The following is a 12,135-nucleotide window of genomic DNA, read 5'->3' on the forward strand; positions in this document are numbered from 1 at the left end:
CAGGTAGGTTAGAAAATTTAAAAAGGGAAATGGATAGGTTAAAGTTAGATATAGTGGGAATTAGTGAAGTTCGGTGGCAGGAGGAACAAGACTTCTGGTCAGGTGACTACAGGGTTATAAACACAAAATCAAATAGGGGTAATGCAGGAGTAGGTTTAATAATGAATAAAAAAATAGGAGTGAGGGTAAGCTACTACAAACAGCATAGTGAACGTATTATAGTGGCCAAGATAGACACGGAGCCCGTGCCTACTACAATAGTACAAGTTTCTGTGCCAACTAGCTCTGCAGATGACGAAGAAATTGAAGAAATGTATGATGAGATAAAAGAAATTATTCAAGTAGTGGAGGGAGACGAAAATTTAATAGTCACGGGTGACTGGAATTCGACAGTAGGAAAAGGGAGAGAAGTTAACATAGAGGTGAATATCGATTGGGACTAAGAAATGAAAGAGGAAGCCGTCTGTTAGAATTTTGCACTGAGCATAACTTAATCATAGCTAACAATTCGTTCAACAATCTTAAAAGGAGGTTGTATACATGGAAGAATCCTGGAGATACTAAAAGGTATCAGATATATTATGTAATGGTAAGACAGAGATTTAGGAACCAGGTTATAAATTGTAGGACATTTCCAGGGGCAGATGTGGACTCCGACCACAATCTATTGGTTATGAACTGTAGATTAAAACTGAAGAAATTGCAAAAACGTGGGAATTTAAGGAGATGGGACCTGGATAAACTGACTCAACCAGAGGTTGTACAGACTTTCAGGGAGAGCATAAGGGAACAATTGACAGGAATGGAGGAAAGAAATACAGTAGAAGACGAATGGGTAGCTCTGAGGGATGAAGTAGTGAAGGTTGCAGAGGATCAAGTAGGTAAAAAGACGAGGGCTAGTAGAAATCCTTGGGTAACAGAAGAAATATTGAATTTAATTCATGAAAGGAGAAAATATAAAAATGCAGTAAATGAAACAGGCAAAAAGGAATACAAACGTCTCAAAAATGAGATCGACAGGAAGTGCAAAATGCCTAAGCAGGCATTGCTAGAGGACAAATGTAAGGATGTGGAGGCTTATCTCACTAGGGGTAAGATAGATTCAGCCAACAGGAAAATTAAAGAGATTTTTGGAGAAAAGAGAGCCACTTGTACGAATATCAAGAGCTCAGATGGAAACCCGGTTCGGCCCGCATCTCGTGGTCGTGCGGTAGCGTTCTCGCTTCCCACGCCCGGGTTCCCGGGTTCGATTCCCGGCGGGGTCAGGGATTTTCTCTGCCTCGTGATGGCTGGGTGTTGTGTGCTGTCCTTAGGTTAGTTAGGTTTAAGTAGTTCTAAGTTCTAGGGGACTTATGACCACAGCAGTTGAGTCCCATAGTGCTCAGAGCCATTTGAACCATTTTTTTGAAACCCGGTTCTAAGCCAAGAGGGAAAAGCAGAAAGGTGGAAGGTGTATATAGAGGGTCTATACAAGGGTGATGTACTTGAGGACAATATTATGGAAACGGAAGAGGATGTAGATGAAGATAAAGATGAAATGGGAGATACGATACTGCGTGAATAGTTTGACAGAGCACTGAAAGACCTGAGTCGAAAGAAGGCCCCGGGAGTAGACAACATTCCATTAGAACTACTGACGGCCTTGGGAGAGCCAGTCCTGAGAAAACTCTACCATCTGGTGAGCAAGATGTACGAGACAGGCGAAATACCCACAGACTTCAAAAAGAATATAATAATTCCAATCCCAAAGAAAGTAGGTGTTGACAGATGTGAAAATTACCGAACTATCAGTTTATTAAGTCACAGCTGCAAAATACTAACGCGAATTATTTACAGACGAATGGAAAAACTGATAGCAGCCGACATCGGGGAAGATCAGTTTGGATTCCGTAAAAATACTGCAACACGTGAGGCAATACTGACCTTACGACTTACCTTAGAAGAAAGATTAAGGAAAGCCAAACCTACGTTTCTAGCGTTTGTAGACTTAGAGAAAGCTTTGGCAATGTTGACTGGAATACTCTCTTTCAAATTAAAAAGGTGGCAGGGGTAAAATACAGGGAGCGAAAGGCTATTTACAGTTTGTACAGAAACCAGATGGCAGTTATAAGAGTCGAGGGGCATGAAAGGGAAGCAGTGGTTGGGAAAGGAGTGAGACAGGGTTATAGCCTCTTTCCAATGTTATTCAATCTGTATATTGAGCAAGCAGTAAAGGAAACAAAAGAGAAATTCGGAGTAGGTATTAAAATCCATGGAGAAGAAATAAAAACTTTGAGGTTCGCCGATGACATTGTAATTCTGTCAGAGACAGCAAAGGACTTGGAAGAGGAGTTGAGTGGAATGGACAGTGTCTTGAAAGGAGGATATAAGATGAACATCAACAAAAGCAAAACAAGGATAATGGAATGTAGTCGAATTAAATTGGGTGATACTGAGGCAATTAGATCAGGAAATGAGACACTTAAAGTAGTAAAGGAGTTTTGCTATTTGGGGAGCAAAATAACTGATGATGGTCGAAGTAGAGAGGATATAAAATGTAGACTGGCAATGGCTAGGAAAGCGTTTCTGAAGAAGAGAAATTTGTTAACATTGAGTATAGATTTAAGTGTCAGGAAGTCGTTTCTGAAAGTATTTGTATGGAGTGTAGCCATGTATGGATGTGAAACATGGACAATGAATTGTTTGGACAAGAAGAGAATAGAAGCTTTCGAAATGTGGTGCTACAGAAGAATGTTGAAGATTAGGTGGGTAGATCACGTAACTAATGAGGAGGTATTGAATAGGAACGGGGAGAAGAGACGTTTGTGGCACAACTTGACTAGGAGAAGGGATCTGCTGGTAGGACATGTCCTGAGGCATCAACAGATCACAAATTTAGCATTGGAGGGCAGCGTGGAGGGTAAAAATCGTAGAGGGAGACCAAGAGAAGAATAAAATAAGCAGATTCAGAAGGATGTAGGTTGCAGTAGGTACTGGGAGATGAAGGAGCTTGCACAGGATAGATTAGCATGGAGAGCTGCATCAAACCAGTCTCAGGACTGAAGACCACAACAACAACATGTATCTTTGGTACGAACTGTGTAAGCCCGACTGGATTAATGCTGGTAGGAGTGTTTATGTTGTATGACCGTGGCCTGTAACACCCACCTCAAGGTCCTGTACTAGCTACGCCATTCTCTGTGGCACCATCACTATAAATATACTGCCATATTTCAATATAGCATCTAGTACAGCACGGAGGAACTGAAAGTGAGCTATTGCACCAACTAACGTAGCTCTGTTCTGGAAATTCAAATCTGTTCTGAAATATGTTCTTTCTCAGGGCTGAACTGTTCATATACTGCTTTTAAACTTGAGTCCGACTCTTTTTCACAGCCGAAGCACTTGCGACTGAACCGCTGAATCTTTCCATCAGTAAATGGGGTATGTTCTCCCCTGACTCGGTTGTTTTAACCCCCTCCACTGACGGAATGACCCACTTCCCAATTCCGTATGTATAAAACCAATACGGACTTGTAGCTGTCACGCCTTTGCGCTTACTGCTACGTATTTGAACTGTAAATAGCTCAGTCCCAATGGTAAGAGGCAGTAGTGAATTCACGTAGTTAATATTTGAATCCAGCACAGCTGCCACAAGCTCAGCTCACTTTTACTCCACTCCTACCCTCGCCATTGCACCACATTAACTAGGTGCTACGTGGACCTTGCTAAATTCACTTGCGTATACATTTTTGACCGTTACTCGCCAGTATTTACCTAATGATTAGTACACTCCTAACCGGACTATTTCCCTAAGAGCTGTGATGATTGAACGGGTTCAATCCACGGCCTACAGTGCCCTACAGTTCACACGGTAACACTGCCTACCTGACCCACTTAACTTGGTAGTGAGCTTATGTATCCAATCACCACTGCTAGCAGCAGTGGATAATCCTATCAGCACGACGAGAGCAGCAGACTTACCGTCGAATCCTCCTGAAAATACTTATAACTACGGTCGCCAGCTCTGAAGGAGCAAAAGAATAAATCAATTTTTTGGGCTCGTTTCAAAGTGAAATGGCTTGAGTTGAATTTAAACTTAATTCTGAATATTACTATTTCTGATCATTCTAGATGATTCTACAAAGCAAATACTCTCTCAATTTCTGTGAGTTGGCTTGGTAATTACTACCAAGACAGGTTATGCAACTTCGGTTAACAAAATTCTATCCTTCAGCTTATTTAATGATTTTGGATATTACTCTTTGGACCATTGATACAGAATTAGTTAAGTGACTTTACTTGAAAGGTTGCTCAGAAAAATTTAAGTAACTGTAAATAGGCGACTCATTCTGGTGTGACCATTGCTCTTTTCAACATTCTTATACGCTAAAGTATTCTACAACCAAAAGAATTGTAAATGAAAGAGGCGATGGTGGCCTCAGTCTGAATTCACTATACTATGTTTGAGGTTACTACACTTTACAATGAACAACATGCGTCGTAATTTTACTCATTACTATATTCTGTCCTCTGCACTTGCATAAAAGAAAACTGGTATTCTCCTTTTACATGTATACAAAGTTCGACTTAACAATTGCAAGCAGTCTTGCCTTGGGTAGACATGTCGGTGCTGGTGGTGAGATGCATGTGGCTAACGCAGCTCTTCACGCCTCATGCCCTTAATGGCGGCTGGAACTATGAGCTGTAGCACTCGTATAAGCTACTGCACGTCCGCCATAAAATCTGGGCACAGGAACTCTTACAATCAGCCCCAGTGGCATAAAGGCGGCTTCAACAACCATTCGTCGCATTTTACTCCAAAAACGGTGACGATATTCGCCTCTTCACTGTTGCACAATCACTTTTGCATGAGCACAGTTACACACGTCCGATCACGTCAACACTCCCCAAGCCATTCCATTGTTCAGTCCCTGTGTCTCCAGCTACCCCTAGCCACGCTCGTATCACCAAGAGTGGGGGCGTTCCCCTAGCACCTTTTTACCAAAATCATTTAGTATTTAAGAATATTTATATTTACTACCCTGGAGTCCATACCAGTCATAATAATTTACTACTAGCGCTTTACAACATTAAATTATACAGTAATAACTTATAATTACCAAGAAAAAGAATACATTTGACTCCGAGAGCTTAGTGCATTGTCTGACAGGCAGCGCTAATTCCCAGTTTCGCCAATAGATGGCATCAGGGTGCACTCCCTGGCAGTCTCACACAAGCGCGCCCGTTTCCGACGCGCGGGCTCCAAATTACTGTCAGCCCACCATCATTTCAGTTCCGTTACACACTCTAGTCTTCGGTTCGCATATTCGCGAGCATAACTGCGATCTTCATGGTTAAGTGCATACGATATAGCAGATGTATGCAGATATAAGTCTACAGTACGCACGATTCCGCTTAGTTTGTACATTAACATCAAATATATCATTAACACCATAATGGGTCGAACACACCCGCATTGTCAATGACTGTATTTTACCGTTTAATTCCAATTCTATGGCTTCACATTCCATTCCATGCTACGACGATCTTGCCAGCTCTGTTTCGAAAGACTGCAACAGACGCTACCCAGGAAAAACGTTTTGCAATAAATCTCTCTCAAATCACTGACCATCATAAGGAATTTGACCCTCCATTTGGGGTTGGGCGATAATCGTGAATACGGCCTCCAGCCTCCACAAGTTCCTCTGCTACGAAGGCAGCTCTAAGATAACCTCGCATGTTTTCGACAAACATTTAACGCGAGAGCGTTCCATTGTAGTGTGTCATTTACGCCTTGAGTAAGGTAACAATAGATTTTGTTACTGTAATTATTGAGGGTAACAGTCAATATCATGACCAGATTCTCAGGCAGTTTAGGATCGAATGCTTGCATTTCGGTATGAGATTAAGAGAAATAAGAAAGCAATGAGTTTCTGTTTTAAATAGCACCAACTGTTAACTCCCTAGGAAATGTAGGTATCTCAATGACGCCTTTAATTAGTATCCTAAGTTCACGACAGCAAGACCACAAAAGTGCACTCTACAGGGGCGCTACATTTCAATGTATGTTAGTCAATATTAACAGATTTGATTACGTGGGAACTGAGTATCAGCACGATTATTACAACAATTACCACTCAAATACGCTATAATATACTATGAGACTCTATATGGTCCCGCGTACGTCTTAATTTTCGCTGCAACCGCAATACTTGTCGCGTGGGAATGCAACCACCGTGCTGAAGGTTAAGAATTTATATATCGTTTCTTTTCCGTCTCAACCGAAATTTGTTTTACAATATGAGTAGTTTCGGCTGCATGTGATCGCCCTCAGATCTATGTGGTTGAGTAAGAATACTACTTTTTGATGCGTACTTCCTACATGAGACAACGGACTGGTAACTCAATTACGGAGTTGAAGGTAATCACATGTGACCGAAATCAGTCATATTGAAAGAAAAAATATTGCATTCTGATGTGTACTTTCTACTATATAGAGTTGAAGCTAATCACCTGTGGTCGAAATCAGTCGTGTTGAAATAAAAGTGCAACTCAGGAGCAAAATAAACAGTATATGCATTATTAAATACGTCTTAATTTATGAAAAAGAAGCATAACTGATCGTTTTACGATGGAAACATCTGTCTTGAAGTACTAGTTCGCAACCTGTTTCTTACACTGAACAGAGTCTTTATGCTGTGTCAAGATTCATGGAAACTAATCCAGTAAATAGAAATGGACGAGCAGGGCACTACAGGCGGGTTGCTGCCTTCCACCAGACTACGTCGTTACAAATGTTGAACGTCATGGTGGCCTTTAAACCAAGATATAATTGTTTCCACACTCTTCGACTTTCGTCCGCTCGATCCACTGCTCATAACATTAAACATGCCTTTGTCGGCGAGGACTCATGAGTGTTTTTACGCCTTGCGGCTGAGCGTAAGGAGGCGACTGCAGAAAACCGCTCCTCCAGTCACATAGAGTTGCCGGAGAGTTAGTCTCTTGATGTAGTATATAGAATGTAGTAACATTCGACAACGATACCAACTTAAATTGCAGAGACACTGCGGAACGAAAGGAAAAATATGTTTAACACGCAACTTTATCGAGATGTTAACGTATAGACGCTGATGTTAGAACAGTTTGGTACTATAAACGTGTTACCCTGACGAGAAGAGTGAATGGAGGCCGAAGCATACCAAGGGAGGAACGGCTTCGATATTCCTCTAAATTGTCAAGTCCGGTGTGACGACAGTCATTGTATACTTTTGAGGCAACATGAACCACGATGGGCATATATGAGTTACAACTGAGAAATACCGGTCACAAGATTTGACTAATGTACATATCAGCGAGAGAGGCTCAGCAACATACTCATACCGTCAGACAGCAATCACGTAAGCGTGTTACAGCTAGAATATTGTTAAAGAGTTGACATTAGAAGTCGAACAACACTGCTAGGTGAAATAAGTAGTTATTTACCAAATATAGGTACATTCATCATAATGAGCTCAGAGTGTGATATGAAGTACGATATGCCATCAGTGGTGTTCGGATAATCTTACCCAGTAGCTGTAGAATAAATGCCAAAAGCCAAGAGTGAAGACTTTTGAATATAAAAGGCAGACTCTAGTGTTCGAGTATCATTGCTGAAGTAATTTTTAGTTTGTCGTCGTTGTGAAGACTCAAGTGTAAAGTCTGCCAAATTTAACAAAATATCTTACACATGTTAGTTTCTGCACTGATGCATGTTGTGTTGTATCGTTCATTAACTATTTGCCTCACAGTCAAATTCACACAAAACTGCTAATTACATTGTGAAGGATTTTTTGGGACCGTAAATTCGCTCTAGGCCAGGGTCTTCAGTGCAAGCAGCGAGCAATAATTTTCTATGTTCAAACGAGAGCTCGTCGTTACGGAGAATGTCGGATATATTTATTGAGTTTCAAGTCTGTGTTCATTTTATGTATGTCCAAGAAAATTGTAGATTCACCAGTTTAAATCATGAATCCGAAACGCTTGCTTGAAACGAGACTAATATAAGGGCTGTCAGTGGTATAGTCAGTTCCACAAGAAATTGTGCGCCATAATTTTAAATGTAACCTCTGGTAGTGATCTCGAATCTGTAATCAGTGCACTTTTACACAGTGTGTCAAGTGTAAGAGTTGAATGTTCCGTCGGTTGCAGTTTAAAATGAATGCAAAATTTCTTAATCGTCACGAGGCAGTGTTCCTTGTAAATCGTCCAAAGGGACCGAAACTTTCATATGGTGCTGCTGCTAAAATTGTTAGAAAGTCAAAGACATTCGTTGCCAAATCGGTAAAATGATACTTAGAGGTTGGAAACGTCTATGATTTATTGGAGGCAGGGCTATTATCGATAATGACGACCATTGGATTAGCTATTAGGTAATTGCGCAATTAGTAATAACATGTACTTTCATGTAAATATATTTTTTTAATAGTTTCTTGTATTTCATACAAATAACGGCGTACACTTTCTTGTGGAACTGACTGTATCAGCGCAGATATTTATATTTATGATTGAGGACAGTACACTGAAGAATTTTAAATTAGAATTTACTTCATCTGGAGACTAATAACTACGACTACTGTAAGTAGTATGTTTTTGGGTTGGTTTGTACTTCAAAGCACGAGTGGCACAAGTATGCCATTAATGTTTATTTCCGCAGTCCTGTCGATCAGGTATTGAAATGTGGATGAGTGGACTCAAGACGGATCGTCTGTACTAACAGGCATAGTTCATTTCACAGCATAGTTACAACAGTGCAGAAAACATGTGGTTGTAAATTATGTAAGCGTTTGTGGCAAGAGCGTTTGACGCAGAGAAAAAACACACAACACATTGAAGGAGGTACATATAAAAGAACTAATTAACACAATTATCTATATCTATAACCATTGAGTAATCACTGTAGAACAGACATTCACACTCTTCCACAGTATATTTATCGCGTTATTGATCTTGGCCCGTACATATTTCCGGTTCGGGCACATGGTAAGTTCCTGGGTATCTACATACTTCGACGGCAATCTCGCGTGGACGCAACTTGTTGCGTACCTCATCGACAAGGCGGAAAACGCTGTGAAAATCTCTTGTATGCTCGACGGGGATGGTGGGTAGTGGAACCGATATAGCCTTGACTCTGTATAAGGTTTTGATCCTTTTCGTCTTCGATTGTGGTAGCACTGTCTCCGCCATTGTAACGCAATCAACTTTGAGTAAGCTCGGTGTCCTCCATTATAGAGTAATTCGTCATGAAATCAACGCCCACCAACGCTCTGCTAATGGAAGCATCCGTCATGCCGTTGTCTACAAGATGGCAGAAAATAAAAATGAAGTCCCATGCTTCTTGACAGAGCGTACGGGAACGATGCCGGAGACCCGCACCGTCGTACTAGGCAAGGTCCTAATGGAGGTGGTTTGCCGTTGCCTTCCTCTAACAGTAATGGGGATGAATGACAATGATGAAGACGACACAACAAGACCCAGTCATCTCGAGGCAGATGAAAATCGCTGACCCCGCCGGGTATCAAACCCGGAATTCCGTTCTCGGGAAGCGACAACGCTACCGGTAGACAACGAGCTCCGGACTACAAGATGGCATAAGTTGTCTGATATTTTTCTCCTCAGCCGATCGTCGATATCTGATTGTATTGCAGAAGGCCAGTTACGACAAACGCCCATCCCTTATGCGGATATCACACCGAAGATGCGGAAGACGTCTTAGCACACTCAGAAATGTAAAGGAACCCATCTGGGGGCCATAAAACCGATCATCTCTTCTTATTTGTTTATTTATTTAGGACCAAATTGAGGAGCAAATCTCCAAGGTCACGGAACGTGTCAGTACACGAAATTTCAACATAAAAGTAATAACAGATAAAACTAAATGTTTATGAACCCAAGAAAAGTCAAGCCATAAGTTTAAGTAAACGCAATCAAAAATGCAACAAGACACAGCTTAATTTTTCAAGGAACTCCTTGACAGAATAGAAGTAGCGAACTATGAGGAAAATCTTCAGTTTCGGTTTGAAAGCGCGTGGATTCCTGCTAAGATTTTTGAATTCTAGTGGTAGCTTGTTGAAAATGGATGCTGTAGTATATTGCGCACCTTTCTGCACAAGAGTGAAGGAAGTCCGATCCAAATGCACGTTTGATTTCTGCCGAGTATTAACTGAGTGAAAGCTACTTATTCTTAGGAAGAAGCTAATATTTTTAACAAGAAATGACAGTAAGAAATGTGTATATTGAGAGGCTAATGTCAAAATACCCAGACTCGTCGATATGAGATTCGTGAACTTACACCACTTATTTTCCAAACCACCCGTTTCTGAGCCAGAAGTCTCCTTTTAGAATGGGAAGAGCTACCCCAAAATATAATACCATACGACATAAGCGAATGAAAATTAGCAACGTAGACAAATTTTAGTGTCGAACGATCACTCACTTCAGATACCGTTCGAATAGTAAAAATGGCAGATTAAGTCTTTGAACAAGATCTTGAAGGTGGGTTTGCCAAGACAGTTTACTATCTATCTGAATACCTAGAAATTAAAACTGTTCAGTTTTACAATTCATATGCCCATTCTGTGATATTAAAACGTCAGGTTTTGTTGAACTGTGTGTTAGAAACTGTAAAAACTGACTCTTACTGTGATTTACCGTCAGTTTATTTCCTACAAACCATGAACTGAGGTCATGTACTGTACTACTTGAAACCGAGCCAATGTTACACACAACATCCTTACTACCAAGCTAGTGTCATCGGCAAAACAGAAATATTTTAGAGTGACCCGTAAGGCACATCATTTACATAAATAAGTAACAGGAGTGGCCCCATCACTGATTCCCGTGGCACCCCCCCCCCCCCCCCCATTTGTCTGTACCGCACTCAGGCCCCAAATCACAGCCATTCTCAACTCGCAAATAATGACCTTTTGCTGTCTGTTGCTAAACTGAGAGGTGAACAAATTGTGAGCAACTACCCACTTGCCACAATGGTCCAACTTCTGGAACAATATTTTAAATCAAAAAATATGCGTATCGTTCGAAACCTTTTGTTTCACCCATTCAGTATCTCACAGAGAAAAGAGAATACAGCATTTTCAGTTGTTATGCGACTTCTAAATCCGAACTGTACATCTGTAGTAAAGTATGTGATATAAAATTATCAATTATTCTTACATACACAGCTTTTTCAATAATTTTAGCAAACACTGATAGCATAGAAACAGGTCTAAAATTGTCTACATCATCACTTTCTCCCTTTTTATAAAGCGGCTTTGCTACTGAGGACTTCAATCGTTCAGGAAACTGACAATTCCTAAAAGAAAAATTACAAACATAGCTAAATACAGGGCTAACATGTGCAGCACGGTGCTTTAGTATTTTGCTAGACCCTCCATCATGTCCATGAGAGTCCTTAGTCTTCATTGATTTAATTATTGACTCAATCTCCCCCTTGTCTGTATTGCAGAGGAATATTTCAGACATCAATCTCGGAAAGGCATTTGCCAAGAGATTGTATGATTCCTTGCAAAAATTGAAGTTTCATGTAATTCACCAGCAATACTCAGAAAATGATTGTTAAATACTGAACATTTACGTGGTTTATCGGTAACAGAATTATTTTTTAGAATTACTATTCTTGCACCATGTTATAGAAAATTTTTGGTACTTCCTACAAAGTGAATCAAAGACCTCCTCTAGCTTGAGAAGAAGTGCTCCTTGTCAGAGTTATGGGACCTATAAAGAACAATTAGAAGTTTAGTTTCCCTAAATTCAACTGACCCTGTGCAACATTCAAATATCTGTTCAGTGCAGTGCCGTGATACGTCTATGGATTCAAATGAAATACTATTTTTTACGTGCATGGACACTCCCACACCCTGCAATAACTTGAAAAACAGCCAACTAATCTGTATTCTGGTAAAGGAAGCCTCTGAATTGTCAAATTATTTAAGTGATTTTCCGATGTACCAATAATTCCAGTGTCAGCATCTACACAATATGATCAAAAGTATCCGGACACCCACAAAAACAAACTTTTTCCTTATTAGGTGCATTGTTCTGCCACCTTCTGCCAGGTACTTCATATTAGCGACCTCAGTAGTCATTAGACATTGAGAG

Source organism: Schistocerca cancellata, chromosome 1 (genome assembly GCF_023864275.1).
Source record: "Schistocerca cancellata isolate TAMUIC-IGC-003103 chromosome 1, iqSchCanc2.1, whole genome shotgun sequence".
In the NCBI taxonomy this organism is placed as follows: domain Eukaryota; kingdom Metazoa; phylum Arthropoda; class Insecta; order Orthoptera; family Acrididae; genus Schistocerca; species Schistocerca cancellata.